The 22,569-nt window shown below is 35.9% G+C and overlaps 1 long non-coding RNA gene across 1 annotated transcript; it reads right to left on the bottom strand.

Moving 5' to 3' along the window:
• Positions 1 to 15,072: 15,072 nt before the first annotated feature.
• LOC126865898 (uncharacterized) lies at positions 15,073 to 16,666 on the bottom strand. The gene is made up of 3 exons (XR_007689719.1): positions 16,424 to 16,666; positions 15,916 to 16,149; positions 15,073 to 15,764 (listed from the first exon to the last, which is right to left on the bottom strand). It is a non-coding gene; the product is annotated as an uncharacterized LOC126865898 (long non-coding RNA).
• Between the last annotated feature and the right edge of the window lie 5,903 nt (positions 16,667 to 22,569).

Raw genomic sequence — 22,569 nt, 5'->3', positions numbered from 1 at the left:
TCATTTTCTATTAATTCAGTTGTAGCCACTACAATATCTATGACACTGGTAGTAATTATAAGAACAATAATGATGTTCTATAAGAGGAAATGATGATTAGGAACAAAAACTTACAGGTAAGTCAAAGTATATGTTATTTGCCATTTGAAAAGAAAGTTACTAACTTGGAATTTTTTGATAAATAATAATTGTGCAAAATATATTGGATTTCAAATTTGTCAAAAATTGATATTTAAGAAGCATTGTAATAATATAACATTAATATTTTGATTTTTCAGAAGATATCATGCGGTGGATGGATAATATGCAAAAAATATTAAGCAGTATATGAATTTTCCTATTGCGTAGAGATAACAAAATGAATTTTAAAAAATGTCGACACGGTAATAAGAAATAGCATCGTGACAAAGAATATATAAAGACAGTTTCATTTTTTATAAATAAAAATTTGTTGTTCCAGATTTTGAAATACAGTGAAACGTTTAATTAGTATCTTAATATCTTTAAATAATTATTATTTTAGAATCAATTGTAATTGTATCATACGTACTTTTGAATTCGTGCAAGAACATATGTAATTTTGAAGTAGTTATTATTAGGAAACTGTTAGACGCGAACAGTATGCGAAAAGTTAGTATGCAGTGTAATAATTATCAATCAAAACACAAGAATTAAATTCTTGAGGAAAAAATTTCCGGAATTTCTTATTTACATGATTATAGAGAAATCCATAATAAAAAGGAGCTGCTTTCTAATACTTCGCTTCCTTGTAATGCCTACGTTAACAATAACGAGGTTCGACTTTTTGTTTTTAGAGGGATACTGGAAAATTTGAAAGTACAGTACCATTGGGAAGAAAATCACGATATTGAAAACGATATTTGCAAGTAAATTTCCAAAAAATCTGTTTTCAAATTTTCGCTTTCTATTTCACATTAAAAGAAAGGGAGGGCTGCCTTCTTTTTCTGCAAGACAAAACAAACATTCTGAATCTCGTATCAATGAATGATGTCAATAAGTTATTTTTCTTTTCAGATTGAACAATATTCCAGATTTATTCATAATTTCATACTACGCGAAGAATAGACTTTCATAGGTATATAAAGGAAATATTAAGTATAGGAAAACTCTTTTTCGTTGTAGGTGACATATGCTTCACGGTTGAACACATGTATTTTTGAACACATATAAATGAAAAAGTACTCTTATGGAGAAAAAGAATTGATACCTTCGATTGACATTAGATAATGTATATAAACTTATGAACAATCACTATCACTATCAGTTTGTATTTTAGGTGCACACGCAGATTTGTTGGAGTTCTTATAAAATGTACTTCCTGTACGAACGTTTTATTCTTCCAAATTTTACGATACTATGTCTCATATGATAACTATATGGATTAAACGTAATATAAATGATCCGAAAATAGACTCGAACGACATTAATTGTCTTTCTATTTATACCAATATCGAAAATACAAGTAAAGCTGGAGCAATAGTATGCAAGAATGGACTATTTATTATTTTAAACCAAATCATAGCATATTCAGAATGCACAGTATTATCATGAAATGTAAATGAATCAGTTGTAAACGAACGATTTTACTGTAAAATCGTTGCCGCCTTTTTTTCATCTGAAATATAGCAGCAATGAGTACATTCTTTTAATATATAATAAAACGAGATATCTTTATAAAGTTACATATGTCATCACTGGTAACTGTTATCTCGTATGACACCAAATATACCGTTAGTATGGAATGATATTTTTATGAAGATATACTTTAATGATAGATTTTATGAATGAAACGTTATATAAGAAAAATTATCTCTTGTTATTCTATGAAGTGTAGTAGCTAATGAAGATTAATTTTACGAAGTATTAGAGCAAAAGAGAATTAAAAAATTAAAAAGATCTAAATAAGATTGTTCGTGTGGCTTAATTATCTCAATTCTGGTACACCACTTGTTACATTCTAACTAATTAGCGCTAAACAATAACTTGCAAATATTAAAGATATTAACACCTAAAGGTTTTCAGGAAATTTTATAATATTTGATTATTGTATATCTAGTCATTGATTGATAAAATTTCTTGTATAAGCATAGATCGAGGTTGACGTCATACGCAGATTGCATATCATTGACAGGTATCGTTTTAATTTATTTTATGGCTAGAATCGTTTGAATATTATACGAATAATTATTTCCATTCGAACGATTAATAAATCACGTACCTATAAAAGATATATTACGAAAAAGAGGTGACGAAACAAAAAAATATTGGAAATTCCGTTGTCATTAGATCAATTACTTTTGCAATGATTTTTATTTCCATGTAATTACATATGAAATGGCTAATTCATTAACATCTCCTCGAATCGAATATAATTCGTTACACTTCACAACGATTCAAATAATGGACGGGAAATATATAATAACTTTCCTGTCCTTGCGTTAAAATAGTACTGTACAAATCAGATGATACAACCTAACCCCAACCTAACCCCAAAAAACCCAATTACATCCACATTGCATGACAGCACACTTGCAATGGATTTTTGTGATTTCAATGTCACAGACAATGACACAACTAATCAGAACACGTTCGAGGCTATAGACATTGAAATTACCGCGTGTTTAATACGTTTAAAGCATAAATCTAAATTTCACGCGATTATTTCTTTGTACATTGTGAAACTCTTAAATTATCTTAATCGAATAAATAATCCTAATGTAATAAAACATCTTGAAATAGACCTAGATATCTGAAACAGAAACTCGAAGGATAAGAAATCCTAAAAGGTACTAATCCTAAAATAACAAACTCCTAAATAATAAACAAGTGATAAAACCTGTTATAAATAATAAACCTTACCTGGAATAATCAAATCCTAACTAATCGAAAATAAAATAAGGCAAGCAATTCTTAATCTTTCAAGTAATTTTTCCGAAAACACAGAAAGATAGAGAAATTAAAAAGACGCAGCACAAATTGCAGCACAATGAAAGTTTCGGAGCGATGAATACGATCGTATTAAACTAAATAATTTTCAAAAGTGAAATTACACTGAAACGTATATCGATGATATTTGTCATTTCTACGATCTGTTTCGCTTGATCGTGCTTCTTTTCTGATGTAAATTCAATTTATAATACGAACTAAGTTTCCTTTATTATTATTAGTCCTGCGTCTTTTTAATTCGTCACTTCTTTTATTTCAGAACAATGACGGGCTCCAAGATGCTGTTCGGATGTTTGGCGTTAATTGCTTTTCTGCATCCATTAGTTCACGTTTGTACTTCGAGTAGTACAGCTCAAGGTTTGTACTTCGAGTTGTCTTTTTCCATGCACTTCAAATTCCAATACGATCTGGTCACGTGGCCTTCGTACAATTTCGAAATTTTACCTGTTTGGTAATCGTCAATGAAAAAAGAAGTTATGCGTGACCTCAACACATTGAAACAATTTTTATGATTTTTTATTTGCCGGTTGGTCAGCAAGTTAATGGAAAAATTTCACTTAACTATTCGCGTTAATCTCTTCGGTTTAACTTTTGGGAAATGCTTCGTTAGCTTCGGGAATATTCCAACGATTCGTTTTACGTACAAAATAAGCATGATAAATATTACATCACGGTAATGTAATATCGGAATATATTAAAGGTGTAATTTTGTTCGATTAATTATAATTTATTAATAATGGATTGAAAATACAGATATTAGTTAGACAGAGAAACGATGTTTGATTAACAGGAAAACTAAATGCAACGCTCGTATTTACAACAAATAACTTGACAACTATTTGGTAACTCTCTCTCTCTCTCTCTCTCTCTCTCTCTCTCTCTCTCTCACTAGCAACTCTAACACTCGACAACACTCGCAACTCAATTCTAACGACTCTATGCTTCGACGTCTCGATCAACTCTGATTCTCGCAACACGCACACTTTTCGATTCGCTTTGGATAGCGAAACCGTCCTTCTTCTAACGTTGTCTATTGTTTCCCTCATACCTATGTAAGAACTACCAACTACGTGCCTTTAGTCACGTAGGCACTCTTAAATGTAAACGAACCACAGAAACACGACGTACACGGTTTTTCTATTTTCAGCCGATCTCCAATCAAAGCTATTCTACGATATTACAATCGGCCTTTCCTGACAATCACATCTGCCCTCAGATGTGCTCATCATCGCCGCTCGCACTTACATCACTATCGTCAGCATTCCACCATTTCATGTGATCGGCTGCCGTGGAAGTTGTACGTGGCCCTTCGTGCTCCCCCTCTCGCTGCACTATGCATCGGTCATTTCGCAGGACTTTTATCACCCGATACGGTCCAAGAAACTTCGGATGCAGCTTTAGCCCGGGACCCCTCTGCATCCTCTCGATTGCCACTAGATCTCCCGTCCTGTATGCTGTCGCCTTCTTGCGTCTCCTGTTATACGCCCGCTTGTTTCGGATTTGGATCTCCTCAATCCGTCTCTTTGCGTCCGCACGCAGCTGATCTCGTTCCTCTTGGAACACCGCGGCCTGTTCGTCCTCGATGCTACTGCTCCTCTTTCGCTCTTCCTCTATCTTCCTCTCCGTTGTTTGTTTACCCATTTCACTCTTGTCAGGGGCTTTGATCGTCGTGGCAGCATCGTGACATTTTCGTAGGCTCGGTTCGTACATGGAAGACGTTAACAACTTACCATCTACCGAGACTATGATCTCTTCTTTTTCGAAGGTCTTCACGTTCATCGTGTCCTCGACAATCCCATCGTCGTCCTCGTCATCCACATCCTCTGTATATCGATATTATTGGAGGGATTCCGCACGTGCGACTTCCCTTGTCTTTTCGTTCGCCTTGCATTCACTCTCTTCGAGTCTATCCGAAAACTTGAAACAACCCTCACATCCGCAACGCTATCCTTCTCAGTAAATTCGCAAATATCATCAACAACATCCTGTTGCTGTTGTTTAGCCAGATTCTTCCTCCTCGTGATGTTCGCTAAGTCCTCCTGCTGGCCGCAAGAATCCGACGAGGACACCATCTCGTGGTCCACTTTACCAATCACCACGTGTCTTGCCACTATTCTCCGTTCCTCCGACACTTGCTGCACAGCTGCCCGATACTTCTTCAAAACTTCTGCTAACTCTTCTTTATTTTCTTCCAATTGCGACAGTAGCTCAGTTCGTTCGCGACTAGCTACATTAACACGATCTTCTGCTTCGGAACGTTGCCGCAGTACTTCCTGCAACGAAGCCTGCGTCTCATTCGGTTCTTGCTCCAGTGCCTGTTTCGCTTTAACTGCAACTGCTCTAGCGCATTCTGCATCTTCTAACTGGTTCTTCAGCTGTCGTAAAGCTGCTTTACCCGTCGAGTCACCTTTCGATCTCTCCAGCATCGTTTGAGCGTCTCTTAGCAATGCTTTGGTTCTCTTCAAATCTCTTTTTAGCCTATGTTGCATGTCCTTAACGTGTGACAAATCTATCTCACTCGCCTGTGTCTCTACATCTATCTTGAGGACTTCCGGACACTCATCGGGATTTTCGTCCTTTATTCTACTAATAAAAGATTCTCCCCCTTTTATACTTATTTCAACAGTGTCCAAAAAGTCTGCGCCAATAATAAGCGAATGTTGCATCACTGTGTCTGGAACTACGTGTATGGTTATACAGTACGACTCATTGTCTATAATAATGTTCGTGGAAAATTTCCCGAGCGTAAAATTCCTTCCGGAACCGACACCGCCAAATCCAACGATTTCCCGACTTAATCTGGGCGCTCCGATTTTCACATGCTGATCTGCTCGCATTAGAGTCAGCTCACTACCGGTGTCTATCAACGCGCTCAATTTGAAATTTTCCATCTTAACATCCTTACCACGCCTTGTTTGTAACGACCGAAACACGCTGTAAACTTTTTTTGAGGGCTCACCCAAATTGTCGCAACTTGATGCGATGTGTCCGTACTCCCTACATTTGAAGCAATTGTAGCATCGCGTCTTCCTCGCATCTCCAGATCGACCGGGTTCCTTGTTCCTCTCGGTTTCGGACAGCTTCGCCACCGGCTTTACCCTGTTACTCTTCGGCTCCTCAAATTTCGTCCTCATCTCCATATCTCTTTTTATCGCTTCGTAGCGCCTGAAACGCTCTTTTAATTGCTCGATATTCCTGGCTCCGTATAGCACAGTCTTGTTCGCGACCTCGTCGGGAATGCCTTGAATAATGTAGTCTATCAAGGATTGCGTATCAACCCTTCCTTGTTTTGCAATCCCGCACATGTGATACATATATTGTTGCAGACTCTCATCTGCTTTCTTCTTTCTATGGGATAACTCGCCATGTATCTGTTGGTCGCTTACTACATTTTCAAACTCATTCCTCAACGCCTTTTTTAGCTTTGCCCAGGACTTCGCGCATCGTTTTTGTCGTACGAAGGCCTGAGCGGAGCCTGCGAGTAATTTCTTAGCATAGGCCACCATGTGGGCGTCTGACCAACCCCACACTTCTGCCATTTCCTCGAAGTCTTCCACCCACTGATTTACCCTCAGCAGATCATCCCCGCTGAATTTCTCTAATGAGTCTTCCACGTCTTTAAGACTCAACATCGAACCGACGCATACCTTCTGCTGCTACTCATCGCGGTCCTGATACACCGCTCGCGTGCCTCTCCTGTATTCTCGCGCGCCTTGTTTATCGTCCTCGCCTTCACTTTCGTCGGAGCTCTCTTCTTCCGACGATACATCGTCTCCTTCTAGGGCCGCCTGTAGCCGCGCGCGTAGTTCGGATTTTCTTCCCGTTACCTTCAACCCCAAGCTAACGAGACGCGCTCTCAGCTCTTTCGTCCTCAGCTTCTCGAGGTCTTCCTCTCCCTCTTGACTGCGTTCGGCTCTCTGCTTGCTTCTTAGATCTCGCTGGTTTGTTGGTTCTTCGCCACGCTTCGAATCCTTAGGAGTAGATCGACCAGGTTTGCACGCTCTGTTCAACCTGGCAACCAGCACTGATCTCGCACCGGATATAGGCAGATTCATCTGTGCGAGCTTACTCCTCAGCTCCTCCAGCGTCAAATCCTCTTCACCCGACAATCGTTCGTCTTCAACGTTTGCCATTTTATTCTATTCTTTTCTACTCCCGCAGAAATAGCTCCGTTAAATCGTATCGTTTCTCTGTCTTATTCAATCCCGGACGAGCCCCCACTTGTAATATCGGAATATATTAATAATGGATTGAAAATACAGATATTAGTTAGACAGAGAAACGATGTTTGATTAACAGGAAAACTAAATGCAACGCTCGTATTTACAACAAATAACTTGACAACTATTTGGTAACTCTCTCTCTCTCTCTCTCTCTCTCTCTCTCTCTCACTAGCAACTCTAACACTCGACAACACTCGCAACTCAATTCTAACGACTCTATGCTTCGACGTCTCGATCAACTCTGATTCTCGCAACACGCACACTTTTCGATTCGCCTTGGATAGCGAAACCGTCCTTCTTCTAACGCGTTTTTAATACGCGATGGCGCTATCACTTTCTAAAAGCGTCGTCTTTACATTTCCGATGGCCACGGGCACATCCGACTGCCAGATATACAATGTGTTATAAGAGTATCATTACCATACTTTTCATGAAAAGAGCAATTTTTCTTGATAACTATACTCTGTAACATAGATTGAAGTCGCTGATTTGATCCCTCTGATATCGTTGTCTTATGAGAGTCTCGTCTGGTCTTGATTGGTTCTGTTGACTCTTATCGTTGTGAAAAATCGATTCGTTGTGTACCTTTTTTGTATAGAGAATTATTTTGTGGTAGAATATAATGTTGTAATATTTGTGGTCTTTACTTTACTAATTTTGTCACTGAGCCGCTCTTTGGTTCGTTGAGCGATTCATATTCCGCATATATTCCGTACTTGCTTCGCTTGGTACTTTTATAATTTTCGCAGTTACAATAAAAAATTTAATTCTTAACAGATTAAAGATTTAACCTCTTGCTTTATAGTGTACAATAATTTTTTTTTTTTTTTTTTTTTTTTGTATAGGTTATGTGATCCATAGTTTGAGTAAGTAGTACATATATATATATATATATATATATATATATATATATATATATATATATATATATATATATATTTAAGATTAATATTTTATCAGTTTCTGTTCGTAACAACATCGAAGTAGTCAATAAGTTTGAAGAGTATAATTAAGGAAGTTATGAAGCAAGAGGTTAAGAACAAATTCTGAAAGAGGTTATGTACAACTCAGTAGTACTGCTTTACATTACTTTGCGAATTACTTTTCAAGCATAAAAATAGTTTAACAGCCACTTATAGTTACTTCCTTACCATTACATTCATTAAATTCGTTTGATTTTGTAAACAAAATAACCACGCTGACCAGTCTCTTATTTAAAATAGAATTATTTTGTCATATATCCAACAGTTTACTTTCTCTTCGCTTTGTCTCGTATTACGACTTTATAACGGTGTTTCTTTAAACTTTAAACGATCGTAATAAATGTATTTACGGACGATGACTGATATCTGGTCTGTCTTAAAGTTGCAACTAATTAGTGCCCCGTTACTTTGGACGTTATGAAATGTTGTATAACCAAAGACTTATCTTCTCTTTTGGTAGTTGCATAAGAGAAGACTGAGCCGTTGAAACGCTCGAATAGATTAGCTGATTCGCTTAACGTATTTTTACTTCCGACGAGCTAAACACAAGAGCAGAAAGCACATAAGGAATAATACAGAAACGTCAAACGTATACAGAAATATATTTCGTAAAAGCATTAGTACGTAACATGTCTTTATAATTCTATTTATGTATAGTAAAATGGCTTGTATCCATTTTCATGAATTATAACTGACATTTCAAAGCATTCATGTAGATATGTAACTCTCGTTAATTAATAATTTAACAATGCGTCATGAAACGTATCATTTTCGTTTCTTCCTTTGTTTCGTTATACACAGGAACGAATTTGTAAATAAAGATGTATAATCAACGATAACATATGACAGCGAGTATAATAACTGTCAGCAAAGGAAGAGGTCGGTAAAATGATTGTGGTTGATTTCAGTGTATCGGTAAATAAGCTTTGACAGACGTTGCCGGGGGACTCGGTGTCGGTGAAACCGCGTCGATGAAATGATTGTCAGTAATTTAAAGATAACCCAATTTATTGATCTGTCTCCCCTTCATGGCGTTGTACGTCTCTCTATAAAACATATTCTACCTCGGAGGGCTGAAAAATTTAACTTGGTCTCACTGGACTGGACTGTAAGTAAGAAAATTGAAATGCAAAATCCACGTGTGAGCGCAACGGTTTAGATGGAAAGTTCGATAGGACAATTATGTATATTAGCCTGAAAGAAAGCTCGTGGCTTCGCACGCAACACGTAATTTCCCTCTCTGAAATAATCCTATTACAACGATACGATTTAAAATTTTCCTTAACAGACCTCGCAATGTAATTCTTCATCTACAATTTTTTATTCGGCCTGAAACAAGAGACTTTCGAAGCCTTATAGAGTCTCGCGAATCTAAAAGTCAGGTTTCAACGTATTTTCGCGTCTTATTCTATAATACTGAAGACATTAAAGGTGTTAACGATTATTGTCTCACTATGTACGTACATCAAACGAGTACTTACGTAAGAGACGAATGGAAATGGAAACAGCCGAGAATAATTGAAGATAATTTGAATACGTTCCAGGCTATAATACAATTTCTCGTGAACCGTAATTGATTCGCAGAAGGGAATTGCTGCTTCTCACGACTAGCAAAGTGTTTCGCAAAAAAAGAAAAAAAAGAAAAATGGTATCGGAAGGATAGAAAAAAAGCGGTGGCCTACATCAAGCAATCTTCATGCCGATAATGCATTTATTATTCAGTTCGTTCATTTTCTATCGCGTAACAGACACTGGGATAACTGACAGAACGAGCGTATAAATCTTGCATCTCTCAACCTGACTTCTCCCAATTCGCATACTTCCATCCTTCGTATAAGTGACAATGAATCAGAAGAGTTTCATAGCAATATTGAACAACATACAGTCAACTACAACACCATTAGATACATCCACCATACAGTCAACTACAACACCATTAGATAACAGCAATACAATAGATTATAATTTTCTACGTGTCATTGATTCATCATCATCATTTTCCATTTTTTTAGCATATGTAAAAACGTATCTGACGTAATCTTACCTCGCTCTTTGAGTAAAAAAATCCATTCAAATGAAACAAAGGGAAAAGAAATAAGAAAACAAACACTCACATATGAATCTTCATTACATAACTGTATGTACTCCTCGAGGTATAATTACTCAGACACGTTACAGCGTACCTTCTTCGTTCCCTGATGGCTGATGTTGATCGTTGACGTTTATAATGAAAGAATTTCGTCAACGGCGCCATCTGGATCCTTGTTGAAAAATTAAAATAGCCGCAACAGCACCATTAAGCTCATCACCCAGAGTAGCTTTTGTTGCTGAGTCGTGGAGGAATTATTATCATCAACGACATAAACTTTACCAGTTCCGGTAATGTTCTTCATGTGGTCCAGGCATTCGAACTCGCAACATCGCTCTCCAACACGGAATTTCTTGCATGTCTGTAGTAAAAAGAAATCAATGTCATTCCGACATATATATCCACCGAAAATGCGCTCTTGTAGACAAACGCTCGATTCGCGTCATAGCTTTTAAAGCTTGTCGCATCTCAATCCGTTGGAAAAAGTTTTTCCTGTAGCATATTTTATTTTTACGAACCAACAAGGTCTTTGTTTATTTCCTTCTGCTTTTGCTCCAATTTCCCCATTGTTTTTTCAAGGATAGTATTTCAGAGCCACTAGTCAAGTTTATTGTAACAATAAACGTACGTTTCGGAAACATTTTGTGCTGTGAAACAGAATACACTAAAGTTTGAAGGTCACATCGATTTTCGAAAGTTTATAAATGGAGGTGTATGACAGTATCACCAGCTGTTGCTGTCCAAGTAACTCCAACATCGAAATACTACAACGATTCCAATCGAAAACGCTAAGAGCCTTAATAGACGCACCTTGGTATGTTACCAACGAAACCATCCATCGCGACCTCAAGATACCTACAGTCAAAGAGGAAATAGCAAAATATAGCGACAGATATAGCAAAAGAGTCAACAAACACCGAAACCCCCTAATCACTGGACTACTCGATACGACGGACCAGATTCGATTTCTTTTTACTACAGACATGCAAAAAATTTCGTCTTGGAAAGCGATGTTGCGAGTTCGAATGCCTGGATCACATGAAGAACATTACCGGAACTGGTAAAGTTTATGTCGTTGATGATAATAATTCCTCCACGACTCAGCAACAAAAGCTACTCTGGGTGATGAGCTTAATGGTGCTGTTGCGGCTAGTTTAATTTTTCAACAGGGATCCAGATGGCGCCGTTGACGAAATTCTTTCACTATAAACGTCAACGATCAACATCAGCCATCAGGGAACGAAGAAGGTACGCTGTAACGTGTCTGAGTAATTATACCTCGAGGAGTACATACAGTTATGTAATGAAGATTCGTATGTGAGTGTTTGTTTTCTTATTTCTTTTCCCTTTGTTTCATTTGAATGGATTTTTGTACTCAAAGAGCGAGGTAAGATTACGTCAGATACGTTTTTACATATGCTAAAAAAATGGAAAATGATGATGATGAATCAATGACACGTAGAAAATAATAATCTATTGTATTGCTGTTATCTAATGGTGTTGTAGTTGACTGTATGGTGGATGTATCTAATGGTGCTGTAGTTGACTGTATGTTGTTCAATATTGCTATGAAGCTCTTCTGATTTATTGTCACTTATACGAAGGATGGAAGTATACGAAATTGATAAAATTATTAATAATATTTACGAAGAGAAAGTAAACTGTTGGATATATGACAAAATAATTCTATTTTAAATAAGAGACTGGTCAGCGTGGTTATTTAGTTTACAAAATCAAACGAATTTAATGAATGTAATGGTAAGGAAGTAACTATAAGTGGCTGTTAAACTATTTTTATGCTTGAAAAGTAATTCGCAAAGTAATGTAAAGCAGTACTACTGAGTTGTACATAACCTCTTTCAGAATTTGTTCTTAACCTCTTGCTTCATAGCTTCCTTAATTATACTCTTCAAACTTATTGACTACTTCGATGTTGTTACGAACAGAAACTGATAAAATATTAATCTTAAATATAGATTGAAATGAAAGCTTGTCACGTAAATGTGTGTGTGTGTGTGTGTGTGTGTGTGTGTGTGTGTGTGTGTGTGTGTGTGTGTGTGTGTGTGTGTGTGTGTGTGTGTGTGTGTGTGTGTACTGCTTACTCAAACTATGGATCACATAACCTATACAAAAAAAAAAAAAAAAAAAAATTATTGTACACTATAAAGCAAGAGGTTAAATCTTTAATCTGTTAAGAATTAAATTTTTTATTGTAACTGCGAAAATTATAAAAGTACCAAGCGAAGCAAGTACGGAATATAGGGATATAGGAAGCGATGGGGAACAGCAAGTAACTCCAACATCGAAATACTACAACGATTCCAATCGAAAACGCTAAGAGCCTTAATAGACGCACCTTGGTATGTTACCAACGAAACCATCCATCGCGACCTCAAGATACCTACAGTCAAAGAGGAAATAGCAAAATATAGCGACAGATATAGCAAAAGAGTCAAGAAACACCGAAACCCCCTAATCACTGGACTACTCGATACGACGGACCAGATTCGCAGGCTGAAGAGGCACTACCCGCTAGACCTAAACGTTAGATTCATTTAATTATCCAAATTAAGCTAATGCACTTACTTATAATACTTATAAATTATACCTATCTATAATAAGTATTAACTTATTGTAAATAAACAGCCATGTCACTGCGCCACGCCAGAAAAATTACTGAAAATTCTCAACGCGAGAATTGATTGTAATTCCAACAAATAAATAAAAAAAAAAAAAAGCTGTTGCTGTCCCCAAGCGCCAAAATACGTTCTGACTACTATTTTATGTATCTCACAGAAGTATGTCTTCATTCATCATCTCCCATGCCATCCACCAACGTGTTCTTAACATGTTATCTCCTAGTAAAATATTGATATTGAGTCAGATATCCAACTGAATAATCTTTTCGGTGTCTACTATAAGACATTTAAAACCAAGGCTCGTACACACGTGTGCTTATACGTCAGATGTAATACTTAACACGAAACCTGCTTATATTAATATTAAATTTATGCATAGTAGGATGTTCGACCTTTGTAAAAATGAAATTATAATACATACAGTTTCACCGTGGAAAAGTGAATCTTTCTAGCATGTCCACGCAAATGCAGCGGAGGGGAGGACTGTGCATGCACCAAACAACTTTACGTTCGTAATTTTTCACACAAATGTACAACTGTAGGGAAATAATTATCTCTGATTTTTCGGATGTTAGGAATCGACAATATCGCATAACGGAATGCTGTGTTCTACGTATTCTATTTTTGTTACGAAAGTGGTACAAACGAAGTCCACGTAAGAATAGTACAACAAAATCGGTTGAGGTTAGGTTATCGTGCAGATATCGCGGCTTTTGCATTGGAAATCACGCAACTGCCAGTCTCGTCGTTCCTTGTAAACGAAAGAAAGGTATTGTAATCGGTCGGAATTAACATAAAACTCGTCGCATGCGACCATATGGCCTGAATGTTGAATAAACGAGAGTAGAGCGCGAGCTATGTGATTCTAACCGTTTAGGCGGAAACTAATGATTGTAACCAGAGCCGAGATATATGCCAATATTACTTTGCTCGACAAAGCGTATAAGATGAGGAGAGAATCGCGATAAGGTAGAACAAGAGACAGATATTCTCTACGTAAAGCAAGTCTGTCAACTAGATTGAAATCCTATAGCTATAACTACAGTGAATCCATATTCTGGCGAATTGTCTTTTCACAAATGAAGCTTCTGAAGAACGGAATTGATACAATAACTACTGTTCATTCATAACTACTGTTGTAAGAATCTATATATTTGTCTATCTATATCTATATATATCGATCTATATATATTTGTCAGAATGTCATTTTATCAAAAAACCCATCCTCTGTAATCATAGTTTAACGAAGCATAATTAATAGAAGAGGTAGAGCGTTAAGTGGAGATGATTTAATCACAGTTAAGTAGATAAATCTCTATATTAGTCTCTTTAATTAAAATGTCCTACGTTTTATTTGCGTCATTTTTTTTCTTCATCCAATTTAAAATGTTTAAATAACAATAGCCTATACAATATAATTTTATGTAAAAAAATTGATTATACCATGTTTATTACAGATATTTAACATTTTTGTGTACATACAAAATTTAGATTATACCTCGCTTGAGAACAAAAATTCTATTTGTTTTCCTAACATGTACTAATAATTATTGATCAAACTAGAAAAAGCTGGAGGAGATTACTTAGGAAGATTACTTAGCATCTTATATTCCTGGCAAGAGAAAATGAAAAATTCGTTTCTTCTCTTTGCTTCCCTGTTCCTTCTTTCCTCCTTTTTCCCTTTTTACATCGCGTTGTTTTACATCGCAATTTACATTTATTTGTAAAGTTTGAATCTTCTCGATATTGAAGATGTTGAAGCTGCAAGTATGTATTTCATTTTAATCCATTCGAGACCGAGATTTAATTGTAAGACGATACCTAGGTGTCGGTACGATCTGAATGTTTAGTTAGAATGATTCTGTGTTTTACTCTCTCCAGGGTATCCTTTTCATACTTTGATTTTAAATCGATGACAATCTTAAATAGTATGCCTCATATTTTTAAAATATAAAATTATATACTATGTTATTCTATAATGTATTATGTACAGTCATATATATATATATATAATAATTCTATATTGAAAAAAATATGAAATTAACATGATATATACATTACTACATAAGTTATATATAAAATATGTATACTATACCCTTGCCTACTGACTGATATGAATTTCTTTCGGTCTCGAATGCGTTAAAAGAGAGCGCAAAGAAGGCGAAATTACTTATTGTAATTAGTAAAACGACCTGAGAGGCAGACAGATACAAGAAAGAAGGAATATTATATTAGCGGCATTATCATGTTTTTGCTCTCTTTAAGTCTTTCATCGAGACAGACAATCTACAGGTATTAATCGACCAATTTCTCCAAGCTGATAACTTCGAATTGATGTTTATATATAAGAAGTGTTATGTGTTAATCTGTCTAAATGTTTAAAAGGTGTTATAAATTAAATGTTGTTAAACGATACGTAATTGCCTTTTGATCGTAAATTTTACTATCAAGGGGTCTTTTATGTATGCGTAATCATTGTGAATTATAACAATTTATGTGATCGATATTAAAGGTGTTTAAAAGCATGTAGTTTTTTTCTATATTACTATTCTCCTATATTATTATCCTATATTATTATAGCATTCCTATATTATTATAATATCCAATTACATGTTGATACACAAGATATACAGATTATTATTTATAACGTTTTGGTTTTCTTAATTGAGTCATTCATTTAGTACAAATGATAAGAAATTAGTAATAATTCACAAAAAAAGGATATCGTAGTAGAAATATTATAAAAAAACATTTTCTGTTTTAGTGTAGAGTTACTCCTTCTTACAGACAGTGTCGTACAAATCTGTACGTCTCTGAGAAAATGTAGGTATCTGAGCCCTTACTTCCTCAACAACTTTTAGATCTGATAGAAAAAAGAAACATACGAAGTAATAAGTAATGCTTACTAATAAATTCAACAAATACAGAGGAAGATGGCTAAATCGATAAATTAACGAGACTAAAAATTAATTACATCATGGATCTCTCGCTTTTAATTTTAAGCTGTAAATTACCGATATCGGTGACTGCCATATTCTCTTGAGTTTCCAAATCGTAAAGAATCTTTCCCCAGGGATTGGTCAACTGTGTATGTCCCCATGCGACGTAACTTGCTTAAGGAACACGAGCCGGTGATATGCAGGCAACGTATAATTGATTATCATTCGCTCTGAAACGCTGAAGTAATGACCAGTGCAGTGGTCCAGTGGTCATATTGAATGCCGCTGGATATATCAGCATTTGGCAACCTAACCCAGAGAAGCAGGAAATATGAAGCCACCGAATACCAATTAACTTCGTAGTTGCACGGTTCACATTCCATCATTTCTGAATATGCGAGGACAGTCCTCTTATTGTGCTTTTAATTCTTTTATTTGTTTCATTTTCAGCAAATATACTGGTTTTTTAAATTAAGCTTCTTTTTATACAGAGTTACAGATTATATTAATTTTATATAGAATATATTTAAGAAAGATATTTAATTTTTTGCTAGTTAAGTATTGATCGATTAAGTTACTGTACCTTTGTTCCGATAAATGCGTGCCATTTCCTCGAATCTAATATCATAGCAAATGCCAATACCTATTTTGCAGCCCTTCACATCGAACGTCGTTAGGGAGTTACCAGGACTGAGTGAATCACTCTCTCGAAAAGTAATCTTATTAGGAATGTCGATGTCGAATAGATGTACCTAATAACATAAAAATGTGGTCGCTAATTCTATTGCTGCAACTTTTGTAATTTAATATCAAAGTTACCAACTCCTAAACTTTAATTATTTTTTATTTAATAACTGACAGCGTTTTTATCACTTTCTTTTATTAAAAAATCTTATCATTTAATAATGTTTAAAAAGGAGAAAAAATAAGTAGAATAATATTTTAAGTATGTGAAAAATTTATACAACAACAAACACATTACAACAAAAATGGGCGTTTCCCGTATCATAACGTATTTTATAAACCGTAAATTATAGAATTGGTTATAGTATACGTATGTACATATGTATATTCCTAAATTATTCCTAGATAGAGTCACTTTCTTCACCCCAATATTTTCAAATTCAAAGCCATAAAGGAATATATTACTTACCTTTCGGTGTTTTGCTATCAAAGTTCCATCGGGACCCCAAATAGTACAGGTATTGTACAATTTAGCGCCCTCTATTTCAGGCATCGTACCACCAACTACATAGATGTTGTTTTCTTTAGCTGCGTTCGATGAAGCAACGCTCGTTTCACCATCAGGAATACTCTCGGCGTATTTTGGAAAGTACTCTGCATTGCAATATTTCAATTAATGAAGAATAACTGTCTTTTGTTCCAACCATAAATTAAATTGAAATGTTTGTCAGTTTTTTATTTTTTAAATTATTAAAATAACTAAGTTTTATATTTCGACTTAATTAAATATGCAATTACTTAGCTAATAGTATATATAATAAATTGTTTCTACAGGTTCAAAATGAAAAATGAATATTTAGAAATATTTAATTACGACAATGCTATTTGTGTTAGCATCAGTGGCTTGTTACTCAACGACTTTGCTAGTACTTTTTGAAACATAAAGTTAGTTTTCAATTAACACTTATACTAGAGGCGGAATTATAAATGCAAAATAATTGATAATACTAATTTATAAGTACCTAATTATTAGTATCTTAAAAAATATATTTATACAAAAATCACGATAATCATGAAAATGGGGAAATCCTATATTCTCGAATCAATTCACAATTTATTTTGTATATTAATTAGATTCCGCGCTCATCAGTACGTACTCACTGGCGACATCGAGAAAATGTATCGGCAATTCCTCGTACGACCAGAGGATCGGAAATATCAAAGGATATTATGGCGCAGCGCGAGTGGAGAAACAGAAACATATGAGCTTAACACCGTAATACTCTTATCATAGAAATAGAAGCAGTCCTCAATTCCCGCCCGCTAACTCCTATCTCCACCGATCCAAATGATCTCCTAGCCCTCACTCCCGGACATTTCCTCATTGGCGATTCATTAATGTGCTTACGTGATCGAGATTTCAGAGACATTCCATCGAACCGACTCTCCAAATGGCAGCATATCCAACAGCTTAAACAACATTTTTGGAACCGCTGGCATAAGGAGTATTTGAACGAGCTAACCAACCGCAATAAATGGAGCAAGGGTGGACACAGCATCCAAAAGGGCACAATCGTCATCCTCAGAGAGGACAACGTTCCCTCCATGCATTGGCCTCTGGGCCGAGTTATCAAGGTTCAACCAGGCGCCGATGGTGTCATCCGGACAGCTACAGTTCAGACGGCAAAGAGCATTTTGGATCGGGGCGTCAAAAGGCTTGTCCCACTGCCAATTCAACCCGATCTCGAGAAACCCGAACAACTAGCCACCGAGACGAAATAAGATGGGAACTTCAACCACACCTCGCTAGTTTGATCGGTACCCTCTCAACGGGGGGAGAATGTTACGCCATGCGGCTTACAATAGGTCATATTCTTAACTATCGATCGCGGCACTATAATGTCGCAGACGGATCGTCGCGTCTGCCCGGCAAACAAACATGGTTCATTAAGCAGGGCGACTTCCAGAAACGTCGACTCGTGGCCCGTATTTTACCTCGCGTAAAAGAATGTGGCGTGATCCGAACGTAGTGGGGGTCGCCTTCCAGAAAAAACGAAAAAAATCGAAAGGCGTTCAGAACTTTTCGAGATGTCGAACCGTCAACACATGTGGTATGTCGCGCATTACTTATCAACCAAAACGCAGTTACATTTTTTTTGTTCCATTTATATCTTTCTAGTTAATAAGTTGTTGAAATAAACATTAATTTATTTGTGTTAATTCTGTGGAATTTCGTTGAACTACCCTTATTATCATAATCGAAATAAGGGGATCGATCAGTTCGTGGCGTCGATTATTTAATCGTAACGGGAACTTACAACTCTCGTTGACGTGCTATCTCGCGATCGCGTCTCTCCGCGAACGGTCGAAACAAAATGATTCACTAAAAACTGTCCTGAATTCCTAAGAATTTATTTACCGCAAAACTGACAAAGTGTTTATTTAAAACATGAGGTTGAAGGTAGTCCTTTTCTTTCATTTCATTCATTTTCATTTTCTTTCTTAAGTATGGCTAACACAATATCTAATCAATTAAAATTTTATATTTTCACGTGAAAAGTTTCTTTAGATAATTATTATCAACATGATGACTAACTCTTACGGATTAATACGTGTCTGTAGGGCAATCCGGTGGACTTGATCGGCCTTTTACTTCGAAAGTTGAGTAATCGGTGTCGCTTTCTTACGCATCTTTGAACTGTATAAATGTTTTAAAATTGTTTGATCCAGAATGTACCACACCGGACAATCAAGAAGGCAGGTGCCTTGACTACAGAAAATGTAAACCTCTGCAAGAAATATGGCAGATACAGTACCGTACAGCCACCGATTTTTATAGACGATCAGTGTGCAGATACCAGGGCAATGTTACGATCGTTTGCTGTCCGAACGATCCAAACAAAGAGAAGAGAGAAATTTTAATAAAAACTGTGTATAAGTATAAGGCTTTGCGACCACCATACTGTGGTTTTAGCAACGTCTCTCATACCAGGGTGGTCGATGGTAAACCAGCTGAACTTGGTACGTTTTATGTCTTTCTTTCCGATTAATAATAAGCCATTTACTGCAAAGAATGAACTTTAAAGGCATTAAACAGCACATCAATGTACATTTCAATTAGACTAAATAATAATGCTATGATTTTATCGGTAGTAACTTTACTTATTAACTTGAATTATTTCTTTCTTTTACTTCATGTTAGGAAGAGTATCTTTTTGCTTGAAATAAAAAATTGATATAGGAGTAATAATATGGATAGAGATCAAAAACTGTTAGGGCAGAAATTACACGTTTGAACTTTATAGTTCAGTATAGTTCAAATAGAAATTATATAGAATTATTTAATAATTTGTATTCCACTGGAATAAAAATTTAATTTCTGTCTTTATCAAATCTCTATTTCAGAGTATTTGTACGTATGTACTTATCGTCTGCTGTATGATCGAATATCGAATAGGTAATAATCGTTGTTACCCGTTATGTGAGAAAAAATTATGTATATTCACAACTATGACTATTGCATTTTAGGCGCTTGGCCATGGATCGCTGCATTAGGTTTTCGTAATCCCCGAAACCCAGACAAACCACTATGGAAGTGCGGAGGTTCCCTGATATCGGCTAGGCATGTTTTGACCGCAGCACATTGTGCACATATGGATGGAATAGAAAACATACACAATCATAATATTGTCATTCTTAGATTGGTGGAGGAGGTGCCATTTTCGAGTAAGTCCTCAAATATATATATATATATATGCTATTGAGTATTACTGAAGTATCATATCCTGAAATTTCTTACTGTACACATATATTGTGTCATAAAGCGTGTATAATTCTTTCTCATACTTTTGGTCATTCGTTTCCTGCATTTTCATTTATTTTTTTATTTTTCAGGGTACGTATATCCCATTTGTACGAAAGAGCCCCTACGAAAGAGCAACTTCGTCGGCTATAACCCCCTTGTTGCTGGATCGGGAGCATTAAGATATAGTAAGTGATATCAATTTTATAATAAAATTAAATAGTTCCAGTCTTAAATATCTTTCTTATTTTCTTCGTAGGACGACCACGACGTAATGCATTAATGGAAGTACAAATGCCAGTGATTAAGAACGCCGAATGCAAAATAGCTTATTCCAAATTTCCTAATGCACCTGATATCACTGATGGTATAATATGCGCCGAACATGCTCAGGGTGGAGAGGATTCTTGTACGGTAATTAAGTTACAGAGTTACTACAAACTATACGGTATCTGAAGACACGTCGATTCGAATTAACATCAAATCGACGTCTTAAACATTAAAAATAATAGATAAACACAATTTAATAGTTTTGCCCACTTCTCACACCTCGTTATGGTATTTAATCTAATTTCCTTCTAATCTTAGTTTTGCTCAAAATACATATAACATGTACGTTATAAATTGGAGTATTTCAATACACAAATCAATAGAAGATTATTACTGTATATAAGTATAATTTCAATACAATTCGATCGATATATTTCAGTATCTTTGATTAAAAATTTAACGATCCTTTCAGGCTGACCGCGGCGGACCACTGCTGATACAACATGAATTAACCTCGTATTTAATAGGTATTGTGTCTTATGCTTATAAGTGCGGCACAGCTGGGTATCCCAGCGTTTACACTAGGGTCACATCGTACCTTGACTTCATTCTCCAAGCGATGCAATAATATGATATTACTGTTCCATAAATATCATTGTGTAAAAAACGTAAAGTTGGATTTTCTTATTGTGGAGATAAGAAACAGCTCAAATTTACATTGTTTTGTACGTTACAAATTATAGGCTTAAAATGTACGAAATGTAACTTTGAAACGACACTAATTTTTTACGCACGATAAACCTCCACGACTTAGGTATGTAAAGATGATAAACGTGTATTAATTCTATTAATTTGGTAATAATAAACCAACTTTCTGAGAAGTTCTGTAAATTTCGTTTCTGTTGTATCAAGAGAATAATGGAATATTCCACTTAGATCGTATACTTCTTGTACGTACGTACAAAATTTTCCGGCTAATCTAAAACACTTCATAAGATAGAGAGCTTCTGGAAATTCGGACACAGAGAGTGCATAAAATACAAGATAAGTTTCGTGTCTTTCAAAATTATTTTTTATTCGCTAAAAACGTCCTGTGTACTCATGCAATCACATGCAATTCCAATTCAATACACAGTTTCAGCATTTTTGACTATATGTAAGAGAAATTTCCATTCAGCCAAAGGTGTACTTACAGATTATAGATTCCTATACGACTCTCAGTAAAAATTTATCCGCACTCCAGATAGTTAAAACTTCTGTCGACCGTATTGATCCATCTGCACTCTTCGTATGACGTCAATATCTGTTCAGTGCTGCTGCGCAGGTTTCTTTGTGTTACGTCAATTCGTTTGTGACCGTTGCGCGAGTAATGGCGCTTTGCAATGGTGATTTGCAGGAAAACAGTGCAGGATGCTGTGATTCGTTTCTTGTGGTCGGAGGTTATGTTTGATGCCTATATTTATCAAAGATTTAATGCACATTATGGAGAAAGTGTTTTGTCACGAAGTGTGTTTGAATGGGCACAAAAGTTCAAAGAAGATCGCACGAGTGTTATGAAAAAACAGCTGGACGCCCGTCCACATCCACGATGACAACATTGAACGTGCTCATGAACTTATGCTCTATGGAATAGACGAGTGACACTGGATAATGTGGCAAATCATTTGCAAATCAGCCACGGCTCTGCTTATGCAATAGTGCACGACAGATTTGGATTTTAAAAAGTTTGTGCGAGATGGATGCCGAAAAAGCTGATGAAAAGGTGAAGACGACGATGCATTCGTGGTTCGCAGCTCAGCCCAAAACATTTTTTAATGAGAAAATACAAAGGTCTTTCGGCAAATGGACAAAGTGTATACAGAAATCGAGTGATTATGTCAAAAAATGATGTATGTCTTTTTTGACAATTGCTTAAAATAAATTCTACACCGACAGAGCGGGTAACTTTTTACTCACCCTCGTAAGACACTTAA

The sequence above is a fragment of the Bombus huntii genome, chromosome 1 (assembly GCF_024542735.1).
Source record: "Bombus huntii isolate Logan2020A chromosome 1, iyBomHunt1.1, whole genome shotgun sequence".
NCBI classification, from domain to species: Eukaryota; Metazoa; Arthropoda; class Insecta; order Hymenoptera; family Apidae; genus Bombus; species Bombus huntii.
The sequence above is the reverse complement of the archived record's forward strand: the minus strand, read 5'-3'. Positions and strand labels throughout refer to the sequence as shown.